The sequence below is a fragment of the Phoca vitulina genome, unplaced genomic scaffold (genome assembly GCF_004348235.1).
Source record: "Phoca vitulina isolate PV1807 unplaced genomic scaffold, GSC_HSeal_1.0 scaffold5, whole genome shotgun sequence".
NCBI classification, from domain to species: domain Eukaryota; kingdom Metazoa; phylum Chordata; class Mammalia; order Carnivora; family Phocidae; genus Phoca; species Phoca vitulina.
The window spans coordinates 19157004-19178449 of NW_022589708.1; the positions used below are offsets into that span (position 1 = coordinate 19157004).

Here is a 21446-nt window from a genome sequence, read left to right on the forward strand (position 1 = left end):
TGCTATTTGTCCAAGCAACCTAATTGAAGAAAATAAATTTCTATTAAGAATCAAGACTGATGGGCCGCCTGGGTAGCTCAGTCATTAAGTGTCTGCCTTTGGCTCAGGTCATGATCCCAGGGTCCTGGGATCCAGCCCTGCATCGGGCTCCCTGCTCAGCGGGAAGCCTGCTTCTGCCTCTCCCACTCCCCCTGCTTGTGTTCCCTCTCTTGCTGTGTCTCTGTCAAATAAATAAATAAAAATCTTTAAAAAAAAAAAAAAAGAATCAAGACTGCAACCATATGTAGCCAACAGAAAGTGATCTGAAAAGTGTAGCCAAGCTAAGTTGGAAATTACATCCAATTGTAAAGAAACGCTCCTTCCTCTTAGCATTATAATCTGCTTGACCAGTGGTTTATTATTTTGAAAGCAGGGGAATGATTTTTCAAATGCAACCTTTGCTGAAGTCTCAGTGTATCTACTGAATGATTGCAGATGCTGTAGTACAAACAGTGTCCCAAAGATATATCAGATTAATCTTCCCCAACCTGTCTTCCTTCCAACAGATATACAAAGGATGTCTAGAAAAGTTTCAGAGAACTGGTGCAAACAGAATTTGCCTCATAAGAGTTTCTAAGATAAAACAAATAGCTGTATAGTACACCTAGAGAGTAGTTGTTTGCGGTCTTTGTCTTCTATTTCTTCTTTTTAATTTTTTAAACTGACGTAATTATATCGAATTGTAATACTTCGGATCACTATATTACTTCTGTATTCCATAGTCTTTATTAATACTTATAACTTTAGTCTGGAGTATATGCATTCTAGGAGGGTGTAACAGGATCTGTTTGCGTCTTTAATCTTAGAATTTCTATGTATTTTTATAGCATTCTTTAAAACCTTGGTTTTTGGGGCGCCTGGGTGGCTCAGTTGGTTGGGCGGCTGCCTTCGGCTCAGGTCATGATCCTGGAGTCCCTGGATCGAGTCCCGCATCGGGCTCCCTGCTCGGCAGGGAGTCTGCTTCTCCCTCTGACCCTCCCCCCTCTCATGTGTTCTCTCTCATTGTCTCTCTCTCAAATAAATAAATAAAATCTTAAAAAAAAAAAAAATAAATAAATAAAACCTTGGTTTTACTATAAACATATGTATTCATATATGAATACACATAATGAATATACATTCATTGGGGGTATGCTCAGTGGAAAATTAGTCTTTGGATGTGAAGGTTTAGGTTAGCATTCCCAAAACTAAGTTCAAATTACACATGAAGTACTTCCCAAACCTTCTAATCTTATTGCTGTACTTTTCTGGATAAATTCCCTGCATCTCTGAACACACTCCACACTTTCAAACTTCTGTGATTTCCCTAAAGCTGTTGCCTCAGCTTGATTCATCTTCATGTCCATCTCTTCCTGCCCATTTTTCCTATCCAGTTTTCAAAGCTTTACCTCAAGCCATATGTAATTCCTTTGAGGAAGTTGAAAGAGTCTCAGAACTAGGGTAAAAATAAACATTTTAGTGCAAAAATCTTGTGTGAGTTACATTTCACTGTGATTAGCCAAATGGACTTTCAATAATGAGTACTGAAAAATAGCAAGGGAGGTTAGTGTATGCAGCTTCTGGAATCTCTCACGTTCCTCGCTAGACACACAATTTGTTGGCCATGGAATTCTGTCTTTCCCAGATGAGCTCCTGCCAACTGGAATTGTCTGAGTGGGCACATACCAAGACTTTTCATGCAGTTTTTGAAATAGGACTTATCAAGGCAAATCACCTAGACCAGACACTCCATCCTGGGTTCAGTTTCCTACCACACCACCACCAGTGGTGATTCATGCGGAAGTCAAAAGTAAAACTAAGGACACATTATGAGCACACCATTCTTTTCCTGTTTTCTAGCCTTACACTGTAGTTCTCTAATGTTCCTTTCAAGCTGGAAATACTTAGGATATAATGTATATTTTGTCAACCTAGTCTTACACATAAAAATCAAGTAGAAAAACTATCATTCACATTTAATATAAAAGGTAATATTATGGCAAGAATTATACAATTTTAACTCAAAAGCAGGAAAATAGAAAATATTTCATTTTTTTAAAGATGTTTCCCTTTATAATACCCTGTTCTAACAAGTTACTATATTATATATGGCACAGTACCAGAGATCAGAAATGCTATTTTTTTTAAAGATTTTATTTATTTATTTGACAGAGAGAGAGCAAGAGAGGGAACAGAAGCGGGGGAACAGAGCAGGAGAGGGAGAAGCAGGCTCCCTGCTGAGCAGGGAGCCCAATGCGGGGCTCCATCCCAGGACCCTGGGATCATGACCTGAGCCAAAGGCAGATGCCTAACGACTGAGCCACCCAGGCACCCCTAGAAATGCTATTTTTAAGAGGGAAATTATGAAATTATTCTTACTGAAGACTTTATGATTGTAGATTTCAATATTGAGTTGCTCACATTTCGGTATGTACTAGAATGTAGTCTCTACATAATTACAGGTTTTGTATTTTTGGTATGACTTTTCTAGTCCTTTGTACCTCTAATGAGTTATAGCTCTTTACTGAGAGAGCTATAATCTGAAAGATCTAGCTCCTTTTAGAAAGAGGGAAACCCCTAAAACTCTAAACACTAATATTATGCAGTAACAAAAGAAAGGCAAACTTTGATTGCCAAAGTTACACCTTCTTCCCCCCCATACTTGGTTAGTGAAAAGACTGAATTATGGAGTAATTCTGGAGTCTTTTAATTTCTGTACAGTAATTCAAACTATAACAAAAAGGTTGATAAGTTGGGAAGAATGAATAGCTTGAGATTTATAATAGGCATATTATTTATATATTTAACAAGTCATAAAGTAGTTAAATTCATTAATTCTCCTGAATAAGCATAAGTATATTCAATATTATTTGTGTTTTATGTTACCAGGTTTTACTTTAAATCTCAGGTGCAGAGATTTGATCAAAACTTCAGTCCATGTCACATTATCCAAGATGATCTATAAAAGGGTTCCTCTTGCATTCCAATGCTACTTTATGCTACCTCATAGGCATCTACTAATAAAATTCATATACAGTTCATCTAATAGGATTAATGTACATTTAGGCTATAAATCTTATTCTTTTTATACTTTTATTTGGTAAATATGGATACATTTTAAAAACACATTATTCACATCTGGCATATTCCATCTCATTATCCCATAATATTCTGAAATATGCATCTATTGTCTTCTAGCTCTAGTGATGGAAACATAAATGGGTCCAGGCTACCCAAGTGCCCCTGCAGTGAAGATCCTTATATGTGATCTTTCACTTCTTAGAGTGGCCCCTGCAGTCATACTGGAAGAGGGATAGTTGGGTCCCAAGGTCTACACATTCTTAATTTAACTACTGGCAGATTGCTCTATAAAAAAGGCGTTGCAATAGAAACTACCACCATCGGTGACATTTCTTCGGATTTAGCATTTGTCATTATCAGACTTTTAAATTTTGTCTATTTGACAGATGTGGTATGGTAGTTTATGTTGTGACTTTTCACCTAATTTTTAGCCTTTTGGATTTTTGTATATGCATATTAACTCCCTCCATTTTGGATTTCCTGTCCTTTTAGATGTACAGTAATTCTTAGACTCCTAGATATTCAAGACTGTTATATGTTGTAATTATCACTCATTTCCATATACCTTATAAATGTGTTGAGGCGTTCTCATGACAGGAATTCCTAGTTTTCTTATGACATCTAATAATTTTCCTCACCTGGGGTGATATGTGGGAGAGAAAGAGGATCATGGCTGACTTGTTTATATGATGCTCTTATCAGTTTTCTTCAGATATTTTAGCATTGCTTGACATTAGCTCCTAGACTCCTCTCAGAATCACTATAGTGTCCTTTATCCCGAGGGTCACATTGGCCAATTAATTATTTACCAGGGAAATTGTGTGTGTGGAGGGGGGAGGGGTGGTCATAAAACAAAACATTTTTGCTTTCCAAGTATTTCTCATTTTTGATCTGAAATTCAGAAACCTGTATTTGCCTCCTATAATCACCAGTGTTGCCTTCTAATGAGGGAGCCAAAAATCCACCAATAGTTTGAGGTCTCTCTAGGAATTACCACAGATTCATATGCATTTTTTTTAACCCAACCACTGCCAAGGACGCATGTAAGCAATAAGTCCAAATAATGAAATTTTACTGTAAAACTAATAGAAGTCTTTGCCATTCTCTTTTATTCTCATTTAAATGTAATAAATTGCAAAGCTCAAAGACCTAATTAACCAATTACTTGTCCTTTGTTATATGTCGAAACTGAGTCACTCTTGAGTAGTCTGTTAAATACAAACTGAAATGAATTTTCCGTAGATATCTACAAATTATTTGTTAGAACACTTTTGTGTACTAAAAACTAGGACTATAATACAACTTAAAGGTATAGTACAGAAAATCATTATTTAAGATTTAAAGATCTCTATTAGATAACACATAACTGATATTCCGTAAGTTAGAATATTTCATTTCATAGTTTTCCACTGGTACTTAAGTCAAAAACATGTCTTAATCCTACTTAAATTTTCCTTAAAGACACAGGTTTTGCATTTTGACTTCTATCTGCTACTTAGAGACATCCACTTTATGCTTACTAAATGTTTTAAGAGTTCATATGTCTAAAGTAGTACACTTTAGTGAGAAAGGTTAGAGAAATCACAGAAAATATAAAGAATTTTTAAGAATTACTTAGAAAGTTATAACTCATCTTTTAAAGTAGGACAAGAAGCTATTTAAATAAGATGGGAGGCCTTAGGGTGCAGTGAGTATTTTAATTGCATATTTAATTAGAAATATGTTAGAGAGGTAGTGTTTAGTTTAGCTGAAGCTCATGGGTCTTAGCAAAACATTCTTTTTCTAATATTTTCTTTTACCTTTTTAGAAATTAGATGGAGCTGAATAGAATTTAATTTTGTTGCTATTCATTATGAAAGGATTAGAACCTTTTATTTTCTTACAGAAAATGAGTTGACAGGTTTATTTTAAAGGCTTTTTCTCTTTTTAGTTATCCTTGAAACTTAGTACCTTGAAACATTTGACAGTTCAGGAAAGATTAAAAGAGCATCTAGATTGTATAAACTACAATGTCTTCCATATGTTTTTACCTACCACTTAACCCAGAGTTTCAGTATCTGGGTAGTATCGCCATTAAGAGTGGAGAAGGTATGAAGCCTATGAAGTAAAATTAACTGGACTGTATTACTTTATGTGAAGGAGCTGTATTATTAACAAGGAATAAGATTCCTAGGTTTATCATATTGTACTAGACAGAAGTTTTGTCCTATGATATGTTTAAGATAGCCTGTTTTCTGCACTGTTTAATACCACCTATTTCAAATTTTTTATTTAAGATGTTATTTGTCAGAGAGAGAGAGAGCACGCGCACACAAGCAGGGGGAGCGGCAGGCAGAGGGAGAAGCAGGCTCCTCTCTGAGCAAGGAGCCCAATGTGGGACTCGATCCCAGGACCCTGGGATCTTGACCTGAGCCAAAGGCAACCGCTTAACCGACTGAGCCACCCAGGCGTCCCAATACCACCTACTTCAATGGAGAACGGAAGCTAAGTGAGTCCATCTCTGACTGCACAGTTTTTACTGTCACAGCATTTTCCATTCTGGGCAAAGTTGAAAGCATAAAACTACTCAAGGGGTTCTAGAATGTACCCAGTTGTATATTCTTTGTTATCCTGAAAGTTTATCATTTACTGAGGCACCTGTGTCAACTCTTATCATGATGGTCTTTCAGGAGGTCTTATCTTTTCAAAATGCATTGCTCACTGTCATGAGATACTGATAGGCAGCTGCGTGGATGAGAAGATACACTTCCCTTCCATCATTATTGGCATTCCTCTGTCTTTAGAAATAAATGTACTCCTGGAGCATAAAGCAAGCTATGTGGAACTGGGGAGCATCAGAAAGGAAATTCAAGAAGTAGAATGCATAGCTATGGCAGAACTTGAAGAACTTGGCTCAATTTCAATGGATTAAATAATGGGTTTCTGGGTTGTTGAGGATGGGTTTATGGCAGGGGGTGTTAATTATGTTGAATGGTGTGTTAGGTCTTCATTTGCACAAACTTAGAAGCTTAAAACACTTGTTTGTTATCTCAATTCTGTAGATGAGAGGTATGGTGTGTGGATTCTCTGCCTAGGGTCTCCCAAAATGAAATCAAGATATTGACTGAACTATAGACTCTAGAGCTAGGGGTCCTCTTCCAAGTTCATGTGGTTTTGGCAGAATTCTATTCAAGTATGTAGGACTAAAGTTGCCTTCCTTGCCATGTGGTCCCCTTCACCTTAAAGACAGCAATAAAGATGTCCCTTATGTCCTTATGCGTAGCCCAAATCTCACACTTCAGAATCGGTCTTCACGGAGAACCCAGTCCCTTTTAGGAACTCAACTGGTTAGGTGAGGCCCAAGATACTGCCCCCCACTTTTTTTTAGACAGAGCAGAGATTTTTATTTTTTATTTTTTTTTATTAACATATAATGTATTATTTGTTTCAGGGGTACAGGTCTGTGATTCATCAGTCTTACACAATTCACAGCACTCACCATAGTACATACCCTCCCCAAGTGTCCATCACCCAGCTACCCCATCCCTCCCACCCCCCTCCAACTCCAGCAACCCTCAGTTTGTTTCCTGAGATTAAGAGTCTCTTATGGTTTGTCTCCCTCTCTGGTTTCATCTTCATTTTTCCCTCCCTTCCCTTATGGTCCTCTGTCTTGTTTCTCAAATTCTTCATATCAGTGAGATCATAGGATACTAATCTTTCTCTGATTGACTTACTTTGCTTAGCATAATACCCTCTAGGTCCATCCACATCATTGGAAATGGCAAGATTTCATTTTTTTGATGGTTGCATAATATTCCATTGTGTGTGTGTATATATATATATACCACATCTTCTTTATCCATTCATCTGTTGATGGACATCTAGGCTCTTTCCATAGTTTGACTATTGTGGACATTGCTGCTATAAACATTGGGGTGCATGTGCCCCTTCGGATCCCTACATTTGTATCTTTGGGGTAAATATCCAGTAGTGCAATTGCTGGGTCATAGGGTAGCTCTATTTTCAACTTTTTAAGGAAACTCCATACTGTTTTTCAGGGTAGCTGCACCAGCTTGCATTCCCACCAACAGTGTAGGAGGGTTCCCCTTTCTCCGCATCTCCACCAACATCTGTCATTTCCTGACTTGTTAATTTTATTTATTTTTTAATTTTATTTTATTATGTTATGTTAGTCACCATAAAATACATCATTAGTTTTTGATGTGGTGATCCACAATTCATTGTTTTCACATAACACCCAGTGCTCCATGCAGTACGTGCCCTCCTTAATACCCATCACGGGGCTAACCCATTCCCCCCCACCACCCTCCCCTCTAAAACCCTCAGTTTGTTTCTCAGAGTCCATAGTCTCTCATGGTTCATCTCTCCTGACTTGATAATTTTAGCCATTCTGACTGGTGTGAGGTGGTATCTTATTGAGGTTTTGATTTGTATGAACAGACATTTCTGCAAAGACGACATCCAAATGGCCAATAGACACATGAAAAAGTGCTCAACATCACTCGGCATCAGGGAAATACAAATCAAAGATACTGCTTTCTTAAAAGTCAGTTGTGACATAACATCCCAATCATAGGAGTAAAACTCAATCCTTGAGATTATACATGGCATCCACAGTAGGGGCAGCAATTCTGAAAGCCATTTTAGTATTTTGACTACTAAAGGTAGGTTCATTGTATGGAATTTTAATGAGCTACACTATTATCTATATTCAATGAAAGCACTTAAAATGCATGTGTACATGTAAAGAGATGAGAATAAGGAAATCAAAGACTTAGAATTTCAAAGATAATGTTTTCTCAAGGCCCATGAGCTTCAGCTACACTCTACTGATCTAGCATTTTTCTATTATACAAAACTATTTGACACTTATTACCAAGTTGTAATTATCAACGCATGGTAGTTAAATACAACCTAGTATCTGACTCATGAAGACAAAGAGTTTTATTTATTTTTAAGATTTTATTTATTTGACAGAGAGAGACACAGCGAGGGAGGAAACACAAGCAGGGGCAGTGGGAGAGGGAGAAGCAGGCTTCCCGCTGAGCAGGGAGCCTGATGCGGGGCTTGATCCCAAGACGCTGGGATCATGACCTAAGCCGAAGGTAGATATTTAACGACTAAGCCACCCAGGCACCCCAGACAAGGAGTTTCAGTTTAAGAGACCCTGTAGATCACTGTAGATCAGTGAGGAAAATGGGACTGTGAGTAATCATGACAGAACTCTGAATTCAAAACAAGCAAACAAGATTGTTTTGAACCCCTCTGGCATGCCTAAAACTCTGCTAATACTATAAAGATACAAAAAGCCCAAGTCTTGACATGTTTTTCTTAAGATTTGACTGGAATAAACCATCTCTCCACACAAGTCAGAAGCGCCTAATTATGCAGTATTCACTGTAAATGCAGCGCAAAAGTAAAAAAGAAAAAAATAATACTAAGAGTTGAAATAATTTTGTTTCAGAGGCTCTAGGTAATAAAGAGTGTGATCTGGGCTTTGAAGGATGACCGGTATATAAACACATACAGCGGAGGAAGGACAGCGTTATGGGTTTTAGTCTAAACATGGAAGTGGGGGATTCTGAAACTGATTGGACAGAGGGTGTATGTTGTGGACAAGTGTATTTGAATGGAATGAGTGGGGATGACTTGTAGGGTGCTTTGAAGATCCTAAGAGGCACTGTACACCAGAGCAGCCACAGTGGGGCATGAAAGTGGTGTTTCATAAGGATAATTTTGAGATAATGCGTACTTTATAGAAGACTGTGGAAGTGCCAAAGGCAGGAAAACTAGAAGGCCATTTCCACAATGCAAGCTGAAAGTTCTCTACACTGGTAGTAACTGTGGAACCAGAGGAAATTGAAACATCACCAAGGCTTGCTCCCAGAAGAAACAACTGGAACTGGGGACATCTGGTCTTTAACCAAGTTGGGACATGTTATCAACATCTTCCTGGTTTTCAGCCTGGTTGGCCAGAAGACTGTTAGCACCATAAAAGAACTGACTAGCTCTCACTGTAATTCAGTTTTGAAGAACAAGAGCCTAGTTATAAGCAGGCATGTTGAGCTTGAAAGGGTGGCTCTATATTCAAATACATATACTCCATCCTAAGTTTCAAACAACACCAGAAATAACCACGTTCATGATTAGAGGTAAAGATTTTTAAATAGAGATAGAAGCCACAGGGGTGAAAGATTTCGTGGTGAACCTAAGTGAAAGGAGACACCATTAAAGATTTAAGGAAAAGGTTTTGTGAGGCCATTTTGGTTGTAAACAGCAAGAAGCATTGAAAACCATGAGAGCAAAGGGAACTGGCAAATGGAAATCAAGATGCAAGACCCAAGGGAGAGAAAGTAGTCCATTATCAGATGCTGAGATAAGATGGGGAGAACCCAGAAAAACCATTTGTTTCAGTTATTTAAAAAAAAAAAAAAAGAAACTTTCCGTTAATACATGTGTTAGAGCCTTGCTATCTACTACATAGGTTCCTGATTGGGCCTGCAGGTGCTCAAGGAACACAAAATTTAACAAACATTTTTCAAGAAATCCTAGAAGTGGTAGGGTCTTGAGATAATAACTGAGAATATATACCTACCATGTGGTTTTTTTTTCAGCTTATGTCAACAAAACATCCTCAAGTTACAAGCATATTTACTACACCTGTGTATGCATGAAGCTTGCTCGTTCTAAGGTTCTTGGTCCATTTTTTTTTTTTTTTTTTTTTTATCATGAAGTGATACCACACCAAACATGCAGACCTATGTTAGGCTTTTAGTGACCATGAATAACTCTAAGCAAATAAAAATTTTTCTTCCATAGGTTTACATCCCTTTTGATGCTAGAAATTTTATTTGAATACCATAAACTACATACTTCATCAAGAAATGCAAAGATCATTTTTAAAGGAACAGAAACCATAGGCCAGCTAAAGTCACCACCAACATACCAAATCTTCAGGCTATATGAACACAAGTGTCCAATTTGTCCTAAGTCTGTGTGCAAATCCCTAGGATTTATAATATTTACAGCAATGATTAATATATTTATGGATCAATTAGAAGATGCTATTTACTGTTCAAAGTCCTTTACATGTATTTTTATTGAATCTTTGCAGTTACATTAGAAAGCAGCAACTACTGTAGTTTTTATTTTACAGATAAAGAAATTGAGGCGGGATTACTAAAGTTCACACAGCAAGTAGAAGAGCCAAGATTTAAGCATTTTGTTATAACTGATGAGTATTAGCCTAAAGAAATTAGTTAACTTTGTCTTCAAAGAGACTGCTTCTTTTGATGTTCACAGAATACTTAGAATGAATTTGTAAACACTAAGGGATTAGGAAATGTAATAATTCAGGCTTTCCTTTTGCCTATTCCCAGGGGAGGGAGGGGTGTTACCTAGTACAGCATTGACAAGAGACACAACTGACATAATCAATTGCTCCTATTCACTACAATAGGCTTCCCCCACCCCCTACCCCCAAAGGGTAAGGCCTATAGAATTATCAAGGTCTCACCGAGGAAGATTTATCTGTCTAAATCAGAGTAGGATGGCTACAGAAATTCTACCACAGAAGAGCTGGACTTCTGGGTTGTATTACTTACACACACACACACACACACACACACACACACAATCACCTTTTCCTATTTCTCAAAGCAGTCATCCACCCTGAGGGAAACTTAAACTTGCTAAGAAAGTTGTTCTCCACACACAAAGCCCAGCTATATCTGAAGGGTGAAGACAGCTCCCATATTTAAGTTTTCATTTTAAAGCAAAGGTTGGGCGGGGGGGGTAAGCATGGAAAATGGTCTATTCTAGCTCTGGCAGTTTATATTGGAGTTTTTGTTGTTACACGTAATATCAAGTGTCAACTGGAGCAGCTTTTCTAAAATAGAATTGGATCCACTTTTTCCTAAAAATTCAAAAGCCATCTTGTTACCGTTTTCCCCTGAGGTTGCCAAAGATCAAATAGAGAGATGAAAGTCAAAATAAACCTCATTCCGACTATCACCTAAGCATTGCAAGGAATGTACATATAAGATGAAATACTGGGGGGGTGGGAAGCTTCTAAAATTCTGACAATAGAGTAACTAATGCCAGATGATGAGTGTCTGAAACACATTTCTTACGATTTTGACTGTTCTCACTTTTATAGTTTGTATTATCATTGTAAGTTTTTTTTTTTCCCTCCCTATTCTTTCAATTCTAATTCAAGCTAGAAGAGTAGCTATTTTCAGGGTTTAGAGCTTCAAAAACATCCAGTTTCTTATTTGAAGGCAAGATGGTTTTATATTCAAAATCTGTAATTTAGGCTTCCAACTGACTCCAGGCAATAAACATGCTATTCTTTTCTCTGACCTCTTTGCCCCAAATTTGGCTTTCGAAAATTAAGTTTGCCAGTGATGTAGACAGCTACAATGAACCTTAAAGTAGTACTTTTTTCAGGCAACTTTGAATGCCTAAGAGAAAAATCAGAACCCTACTTCTATCCACTCATTGGGTTTCCAAAAAGTGTCAGGTACTATGTCATTCTAAATCTAAATCATTACCGTCCTTCTAATAGGCTTTTGTCCTTTGACCCATTCCAGTCAGTTATTCAGTGAAAAACATCATCAGTACTGTCTCAGAGATGCCAATCTAAGAAGCCACTGCTAAATTGTTCTTATTCTTATAGGCTTTTAAGTATAGATGAAAGCTCTTGGGCCATTCTCACTCCCAAAATTACACATGGATTTTGCTCACTCAGATTAAGCCTAAAATGGTGCTTTCCTTCCGGCTATTAAGAGATTCTATATCCTGAATAAATAATGACAAAATGTAGCACCTCCAAAACCGGAATCCATTCATTTTACAGAGAAAGTTAAAATAAGTCACGAGATGATATTCAATAGCATTCTGTAAAGGCCACTAGGGGTTTCTGTCGGAAGGATAATGACTATTGTCTGCATTTGCTCACTATATTCTTTCAATGAACATGTTATTTCTAAAACTAAAGTGTTACTTTATTAGAGAAAATCAAAATATGTTATGATTTAGTAGAGTTTCTGCTGCAGTATTTAATGTCAAGTATCTTAGAAGAAATGTATACCAAGTAGGATGCAAATGTAAACAGTTAACATTTCCTCTAAGGTCCTTTAACTGGGCTTTCAAAATTGCTATGCTCCTATTGTAATGTTTGCACCATTATCAGACAACAGTTGTGCTGATAAAATCTCCTGCTCAATCAATGTCTAGATACCTAAGTGAAATGACCAGTTACTAAGCTAGCAGAAACAGTTCCCAGTTTAAATCAAACTCATCTGTTGCCACCAGTTTACTTACATCTATTACTTACATCTAGTTTACAAAGCAAAATGACCTATGACCCCACCCCCCACCCCAAGTAGTTTATGTTGCTGTAGTTAGGCTAATGTGTGGTGTGGGAATGTCTTGACTGTGTGGAGAAAGTTACAGTCAGCGGAGTTTTCTGACAGTTCTATGAAGAATGGAGCCTGGATTAAGGCAATGCTTAATTTCTGAAGGTTCAAAGAAAGCATTTTCTTTATTCAGAATATCGAGGTAGGATGACAAGTAAATCTTTAGCAGTTTTTCGATCCAACCTATTTTTTTTTTTTTTTTAATATTTATTTGACAGAGAGAGAGAGCAAGAGAGGGAACACAAGCAGGGGGAGTGGGAGAGGGAGAAGCAGGCTTCCTGCTGAGCAGGGAGCCCGATGTGGGGCTCTATCCCAGGACGCTGGGATCATGACCTGAGCCGAAAGCAGATGCTTAACGACTGAGCCACCCAGGTGCCCCAACGATCTGACCTATTTTTGAGAGACAACAAAAAGCCCACCCTCCAAAGTAACACGCTTCGGAGAGTAATACTGACTATATTCGAAGATACAGTTTTCAGAGGGATTGCAGTGGAGGAGACAAAAATGATGTAAGTGAAGCTCATACCTTAGGTTTCTGTTGATATTACCTGTCCAATAGAAACTGACTTGTCTAAAGATTGGTTGTCTATTAAATTGAATTCCAGGATCTAGGAGGCACTTTAAAGCCAAGTAAACCTCAAGGCTTTTATCCTGTTTTTACCAGTTTTGTTAAAACTAAAAATTAAAGAGCTGACGTTCATCACCGTTGTGATTTACGACAGAACAGAAATACTTGAAATTCGTGATGCCAACAGCTGTGTAACTTTTGTGTTACCCTGGCGATGTTCATGTATTCGTAATGATGGTAAAGAATTACTGGTTTGTTATGTATGGAGGAAGAAAGTCTCTGGCTCCAAGACCTTTCCAGCAGAAGAGATTTAGCATCATTATTTCTGAAATATGACCTTCCCCGGCAGCATTTCTAATTATACTCGCAAATTAGAACTAATAAACTCTGAAGACCAGACTCATCATTGTGACTTAGTGTTCAGTTCTGTTGGAAAGTGAGCACTCATTGCAGAAAAAATGGTGTTAGGAATTGTGGATTGAAAAAAAGGCAGCCTTTTGAATGTATCAATTCCCCTTGTTAGTAAATAACAGTAGCAGTAATTATGGACCATAGAGATCCACATTCTCAAGCATTCTTTGAGAGAAATACATCATTGCCAGCACTCTGGCCTTGGTTATGTTCTCCTTGGCATCAAGAGAAGGAGTTTGAACAAAAGTCATCTATGGAACCAGAGCATATGTTTAAAAAATTTCAAGCTGCTGTATAAGTTTTCCAACAAGCTCTTTCAGAAAGGAAAGTGAAGGACATCAGTGGATTACTTACATCTATTTTATGAATTGGCAGTCCTTGGCAAGATACATTTGAAAGGATAACAACAACTGTCAGAACAACATCACAAACTGGCTTTTAGGGTTTTGGGATTTATAAAATCTCACAGTATTGTCCCCATAGAATTTGAGTCTTTTTTATTCTACTTTTCAAACCTCCATTAGTTCCAAGCCTCTTTTTTGCTATTTTTTTTGTATTTCACTAACTTTCATATGTGTTTACCCAGGTAATTTACATCATGAAGAAAAATTGTGTCAAAAGAACACAGAAAGCAAAGGAAAAGGATAAATTTAAGACTTTCCTCGGAACTTCTCAGTGTTCTCATGAATTATGTGTCTGGGCCTCATTCCAGTGGTCTCTGAATTACAGCCATAACCTCAGACGGTGCCAGTATTCAGAGCATTTTCAAAACAGATAAATTCGCTCCTTTTTCAGCTAGAGGCAGATAGGAAATTTCCTTTATTTCGTTCCTTTTGAAAACACAGCTACATATAAACCCAGGGTAAGACACTCAGCTGCTCAATAATGACACCAGATAATTAGCAATTGCTTAGCATGTACTATATACTCGTGTTCATTCATGAAATCTTCACAACTCTGAGGTAAGTATCATGGCTATTGTCATTTTTCCACACGAGAGAATGGAGGCGCTGACAAGGAAAAGAAAATTGCCAAAAGTTACAACTAGGGATTGGTTGAGCAGTTCAGCCATCTATACCTATACCTTGGACCCCCTTCAGACTACCCTTGGTTGCCTTTGAATAACCTTCTTGATTTCAGCCAAAATGGTCTTCCCGCCCTTACCTTAGAACAAACACACATAAGCCTTTTAATCATAACTGGAAAACACATTCATTCTGAATGTCATACTTGAGCTACTTGAGGTCAGAACCCTTGTTCTTGCTTGAGATTCTCTGGTATGTGGCAGGCACTCTACTGGACACAGAGCGGATGGTAGTCAACTAAGGAAATCTAGTCCTTGCTCTCAAAGGTTCTGGTCTCAAACTGTACATTAGATTCTCGGCTTTAGCCACCACGTATCAGTATCATCTGGGAAACTCATTTCTGAGAGCCAGACACACCCAAAAATAATTACATCTGATTAGCTAGGAGTGGAATTAGTAACTAGAATTGTTTTTTTTTTTTTTTTTTTTTTTTTAAAGACCCCTAACAATTTCATGTCTGGCCAAGATGAAGAACTCTCATCTTCTGGTCTATTGGTCAGATAGATGATATAGTCACAGCAAAAACCATTACAAAACTTAGTATGAAGTATGAAAAAGTGTGATGGTAGATTATAAGAGGTTTGGGATGGATGTCAAAGATATTGCTCTAGAGAAGCATGCATTAAGCTAACGCTAAAATAATGAACTGAATTTAGTAAGATGAAGTCACTCTTGTGAGCATTCCCAGAAGAGGGGAACATGTGGATGCCCAGGCCTTAGTGTGTTCCAAGAACAGACAAGGGCATTATTGCCGGAGTGTGATGCAGCAGGTATATGAAGTGAGTCTGAATAAATATTCATGGTTCCTGTTATAGTCTAGTAAAATAAGGTGAAGGAGATCCTCAGCTTTGATGTCCCTCTCCTATATTTTTAACTCTCCTTCCTATAAACTCTGTAGATAACATGCAGAAAAATAAAACCAAAAAGGTAGATGCAATCTCAAATGAGCTTACTCCATTTCCCTTGTAAAATAGTTCTCTTGATTGGACATTTCACAGATTCTGCTTTGTAGGAAGCAAAGAGGTAGCATGGTAGATCCTAGAAAAAGACATCATAGACGCTTGTGCACAGCCTGAGGGGCTGGCTATGTGCAAATAGTAGAGGGCTGGTATTAAACCGCCTCTGTGGACTTCTGTCTCTGTTCTAGTTTTAGTCTTAAGAATGATTTCCATATAAAGACCTCTTCTCAGCAATAGCCATCGACCCGATTGCTTGGTTGTGTTATTGTCATCACTGCCCTCTATCCTTCAAAAATACCATCGTCCACTAAAACATTAAGTTATCCCCTCTAGAGTTGACCCCCAACCAGGTGACTGGTACAGCCTTGCATTACTTTGGTCACCAAGTCATGCACTAAGTATTCTCAGCCTCTTCTGTTTTACTGTGTGACAGAAGACACCATTCCTCCCCTATTAGCAGCAGGAACATATTGCAGAAAACTGGCGGCATCTTGTTTGATTCTTAACTCTACGGTAGGCAGCCACAAGTCTCCTTGATGTATGTAATCATTTAAAAGTCAGATACCATTTTAAAATTTAGAAATTAAACATTCCTTGCTACTCAAATATACATAACATACATATCTGTAATATATAGATAGAAAATTCAGCTTAAGAAATTTGATACAAACAATTTTAAGTTAAATAGAAAAGAACCAAGCATCAATTCAAGAAAGAAAATGTAGAATTGGCACAAAGTTCTGTGAACTCCCCAGAAATTTCATGGACCAGTTTATTCAAAACCTGAGGCCAAATGGGGCAGGATGCATCCTCTTTGGGGCTCTCACCTGCTCTGACTCCTTCGCAGCCAGGATTTCTCAACCAGAATTTACATATTTGCAGGTGGAACTCTGCTGGGCATGAAGCCCGCACACACTGGTGTGACACAGGAGGACTGGGTTCTGAGCATTTGGGGAAGACCTATGTATGAGAGGTCTGGTGAGGCTTGGAGGAGGTAATCCTTCTTGGCTTGCAGGCTTTTTCCTGCTAACTCTCTAATCCTCCCCTTTCTCAAATTCCATCTCCTTTCTTGCTTATCTAAAATGCATGTTCCTTCTGTTGGAAAGGTGCTTTAGATCATGGATAGCTATACCTATCAGGAATCTCAAAGGTCATAAGACATGGGATGGCTCTTCTAAGGTTGAATCATAAGAAATTGCCATTTATTTTAGGTCAAGAAAGGCCAAGTAACCATTCCATAAGTTTCAAGCTGCTACTGGTAAAGAAAATGAGGTTCTTCAAGTTTTCCAAGTTCTGTGGTCCCATTCACCAATATTCAAAACATGGGATTCAGAACAGCTTCTCTATGGATAGAAACAAAGTGTTTAGGCCTCTGAGATTATAGTGTGTACTTGGGAGCTTGAGGTCAGAAAGCCAGAATAAACTTGACCCCGAAACCCACTGCCATTTTATTCATACATGAACATTCATAGGTCAGCTGATGGCTCCTAATCTAATTAGGGCCAGAACCTAAGAAATTCAGGAAGTACCCGAGGCAGGAAGACAGGGGGCTGAAAATCACAAAGTGCAGGTGTACTGAGAGCTGTCCTTAATGTTCCTCCTGATGGCCTCAGGAGCTCTTAGCTCACACTGAACAGGACACATGCCAAAGGCCTATTTTTCTATACTCACCAACAGTTTTAAAGAAAAATGAAACTGCTTGTTTAGATTCAGTTCTTTTTGAATACTTTGTTTAGAATTAAGATTCATATATACTTCGTTTTCGGTGACTCTTTCAGACTAATACACTATTTTAGTGATGAGACCGATTACGTTAGCTAAAAATTGCAAAGAAAAGCCATATCGGATTCTAACCTGCGGGACTTTTAACAGTCTAATATTTCTAGAACCTTACCTGGAAACCAGAGTCATTTGATATGTACTTAGTATTGGCTTGTCATGCAGAATATTAAATTTATGCTTAAATCCTAGGCAAGTGATTCAGAGGTACTGGGCTAATTTTGTCTCCCAAATATGCAAGAAGTAGACTCCCCACTCCCACTTGTAATACCTGCTACAACAGAAGTGCAAGTTCTTAATCTTCAAATAGATATTTTTAAGATACTTCAATTATAATCAAAGAGATTATCTTCTCATCTTCTCATTTTATGTTCTTCATAAAGAAACTTTGTATTTTGTTTTGGACTTTAAACATTTTAAATCTAGAATCCTTTAGCTTATTTCAATAGTTGGCAAATATAAGCTAGTTGAAAAAAGTGACCTTTTGAAAAATTTTAATAGTTAAAATAGTTTGTGATGTCCCAGAAAAAATACCAACCCATTCTTTAACAATGTGAATTTGCTATTGTAACATTTAACAAAAATCTTAACTTGGGAATATAGACCTATTAGGTTCTCCAGAAAAAAATGTTTTTATCCTAATCATCAGTAGTATTACAACTTACAGTAATAGTACATATGTAGCTCTCTTGTACAGAAAAGATGGTTAAAATGTGATATTCCATGTGAAAAATAGGGTATTTAAGTAAAGCAAAATGTCACTTATAAAATAAAAAATGACATGCCTTATTTTGATTGTGGAATAGTGTGATGTTTTATTGTTTCTTCATTGTTATGATGCTATTTCCTAATTATTTGAACTTATAAAAAATAGGTGATTGGGGATTTTAGTCTCATTTTCAGTCTTAGAAGGCAAGGATAATCAAAATTTAATCTAGCCAACTTGAATTGTTAATTTAAGACAATGCTTTCTCAATTACATAAGTTGACAGATCTGTGGTTTAGTTCAGAAACCATTCTGTCACTCATTGACAAAATTTGTAGTCGTCATGAAAGCTATCTACCTACGTATATCAGAAAAACATTGGATGGAAACAAAAAAAATTGTAATGCAAACACTTAAAACTATTTACTATTATAAATTTTTGGCTGATTATCCATTATCTACACAAATGAATGAAAATAAACTGGCCAGGGAAGAAAGCAGGTGGGGGAAAAAAACAAACAATTCAAAGTAGTATATCAAGATCTTGTTTTAAAATTACATTTAATTTTGATACCAAGTTAGCAGGTCAGGTTTTGAAAATACTTCAATATCCAAATTCCTATGTAAAGATCACAGGGTTTTTATTTTTTATTTTTTTTTAATTTTATTTTATTATGTTATATTAATCACCATACATTATATCATTAGTTTTTGATGTAGTGTTCCATGATTCATTGTTTGCGTATAACACCCAGTGCTCCATGCAGAACGTGCCCTCTTTAATACCCATCACCAGGCTAACCCATTCCCCCACCTCCCTCCCCTCTAGAACCCTCAGTTTGTTTCTCAGAGTCCATAGTCTCTCATGGTTTGTCTCCCCCTCTGAATTCCCCCCCTTCATTTTACCCTTCCTACTTTTTTTTTTTTTTTTTTTTAACACAGGGTTTTAATAGGTTACTCCTGACATTGAGAGAAGAGAGCATAATTTAGGACATAAATGTTAATTAATGATATTGAAGTTTAGGCAGTGTCCCTATCCCCTATCATTGAATAGGGTGGTTATTGAGGACAGTTGGTTGATTCTATCTGAATTTGACTAAGATGCTTAAAATATTTAGATTTTCAGTTGTATTTATTGCAAATAAATTTCTGGAATACATACCTATCTGTCATAAAGCCCATGGATATATTGCGGTATAGTAATTTAGAGCCTTCCTGCTAGATGAACCAGCAGCAGCTGGAACTTAAGTAAAAATGTAGAATCTGAGGTGCCACCAGAGCCCTGTATCTTCCAGAACCTTAAGATGATTTGTACGTGTATTAAAGCTTGAGAAGCACGGACATCATAACTCAACAGTGAAAGCTTGCAAACTTTTCCTTGAAGATCAGGAACAAGAGAAGAGTACCTATTCTCACCATTCCTAATCAACATAGTACTGGAATTCCAAGCCAGGGCAATCAGGCAGGAAGAAAAGGCAACAAAATTAGACAGAAAAGTGTGTTTATAGGACATTTTATATACAAAATTCTGAAGATTCCATCAAAAAGTTAGATGCAACCAAAGATTTCAGTAAAGTTGCAGGATACAAAATGGATATTGGAAAGTCAATAGCATTTTTAGATACTAATATCTGGAAAAGAAAGGATCCCATTTACAACAGTATCAGAAATAGTATACTTAGGAATAAGTTTTACCAAGAATGTGAAAATTCCTATACTAAGAACTATAAGACACTGATGAAAAAAGTCAAATACACATAAATGGAAATGTATCCCACTTTCATGGATTGGAAGGGTATTGTTAAAATATTAAACTATCCATGCTCCCCAAAGCCATCTATATAGTCAATGCAATCTGTCAAGATCCCAATGGTCTGAAAAATGAGAACAAAAGAAAAACAGAACAATGATTTTAAAGTTTATATGGAACCAAAGAAGATCCCAAATAGCCCAAGTAATCCTGAGAAAGAAGTACTTGGAGGTATCACACTTCCTGATTTCAAGCTATATATATATATAACATTGGATGGAAACAATATGTATATGTATATATTACATACATACATACATCCAGTATGGTATGGTATTAAAACAGATATATAGAATGGCACTGGTATAGGACAGTGTGTACTGGTATATAAACAGACACATAAACCAATGCAGTATAATAGAAAGCCCAGAAATAAAGCCATGCACATATGGTCAGTATTTAGGGAGTCGATACTCAGTGGAGGAAGGAAAAAACTCTTCAATAAATCATCCTGGTAAAACTGTTACTCACATTGAAGATTGAGACTTGACCCCTATCCTAGAACACTCACAAACATTTACGTCTTTAATCCATTTTTAGTTAATTTAAGACCAAAACTCCTAGATGAATATACAGGAAGAAAGCTTCTTGATATGGGTCTTGGCAATGGATTTTTGTATGACATCTAAGGCATAAGTAACAAAATCAAAAACAAGTGGAGGATGTTAAACTAAAGCTTCTGCACAACAAAGGAAATGAGCAACAAACTGAAAAGACAACCTATGGAAAGGAAAAACATTTGTAAGCCGTGTATCTGATAAATAGTTAATATCCAAAATATGTATAGAACTCATAGAACTTAATAGCAAAAAACCCACAAAAACCCAAATAATCCAATTAAAAATGAGTAAAGGATCTGAATAGACATTTTTCCAAATAAGATCTACAAGTGGCCAACAGGTACATGAAAAGGTATTCACCATCACTAGTTATGAGAAGTGCAAATCCCAATCAAAGTGAAACAGCCATTCTAACAGGCAGGACACACTGCCAAGATGTGGAGAATCCCACTGTTGGTGGGATTGTAATTTGGTGTAGCCACTATGGAAAACTGTAAGGTTTCTCAAAAACAAAGCTGCTGTAGGAGCTAGTAGTTCTACTTCCGGGAATATATCCAAAAAATGAACACTATTTCAAAGAGATCTGTACCCCCATCTTCATAGCATTGTTTACAATAGCTGAGCCATAGGAAACAAACTGCCCCATCAATGGATGAATAAAGATGGGATATAAAATTGGTACTCATTCAGCCATAAAAAAGGAATCCTGCCATTTCCAACAGCACAAATAGACCTTGAGGGAATTACACTTAGTGAAGTCTGAGACAAATATCGTATGATCTCACTTCTACGTGGAATTTTTTAAAAAACAAACTCATAGAAAAACATCGGATTTGTTATCAGAGTTTAGGAGCAGGTAAGTGGATGAAGATGGTCAAAAAGTACAAACTTCCAGTTAGAAGTATTAGCGATCTACAACATGAGTGCTACCACACTGAGGTATACATGAGAGTTGTTGAGTAGATTCTAAGGGTTGTTCTCACAAGGGAAAAAAAAACATCTATGAGATGAGCGTTAAGCATATCATGGTAATCATTTCATAATATAAGT

The 21446-nt window shown here is 37.1% G+C and overlaps 1 pseudogene; it reads left to right on the forward strand.

Annotated features, from left to right (window-relative positions):
* Positions 1 to 21446, forward strand: part of LOC116631380 — a 96566-nt pseudogene that overhangs the window by 62733 nt on the left and 12387 nt on the right.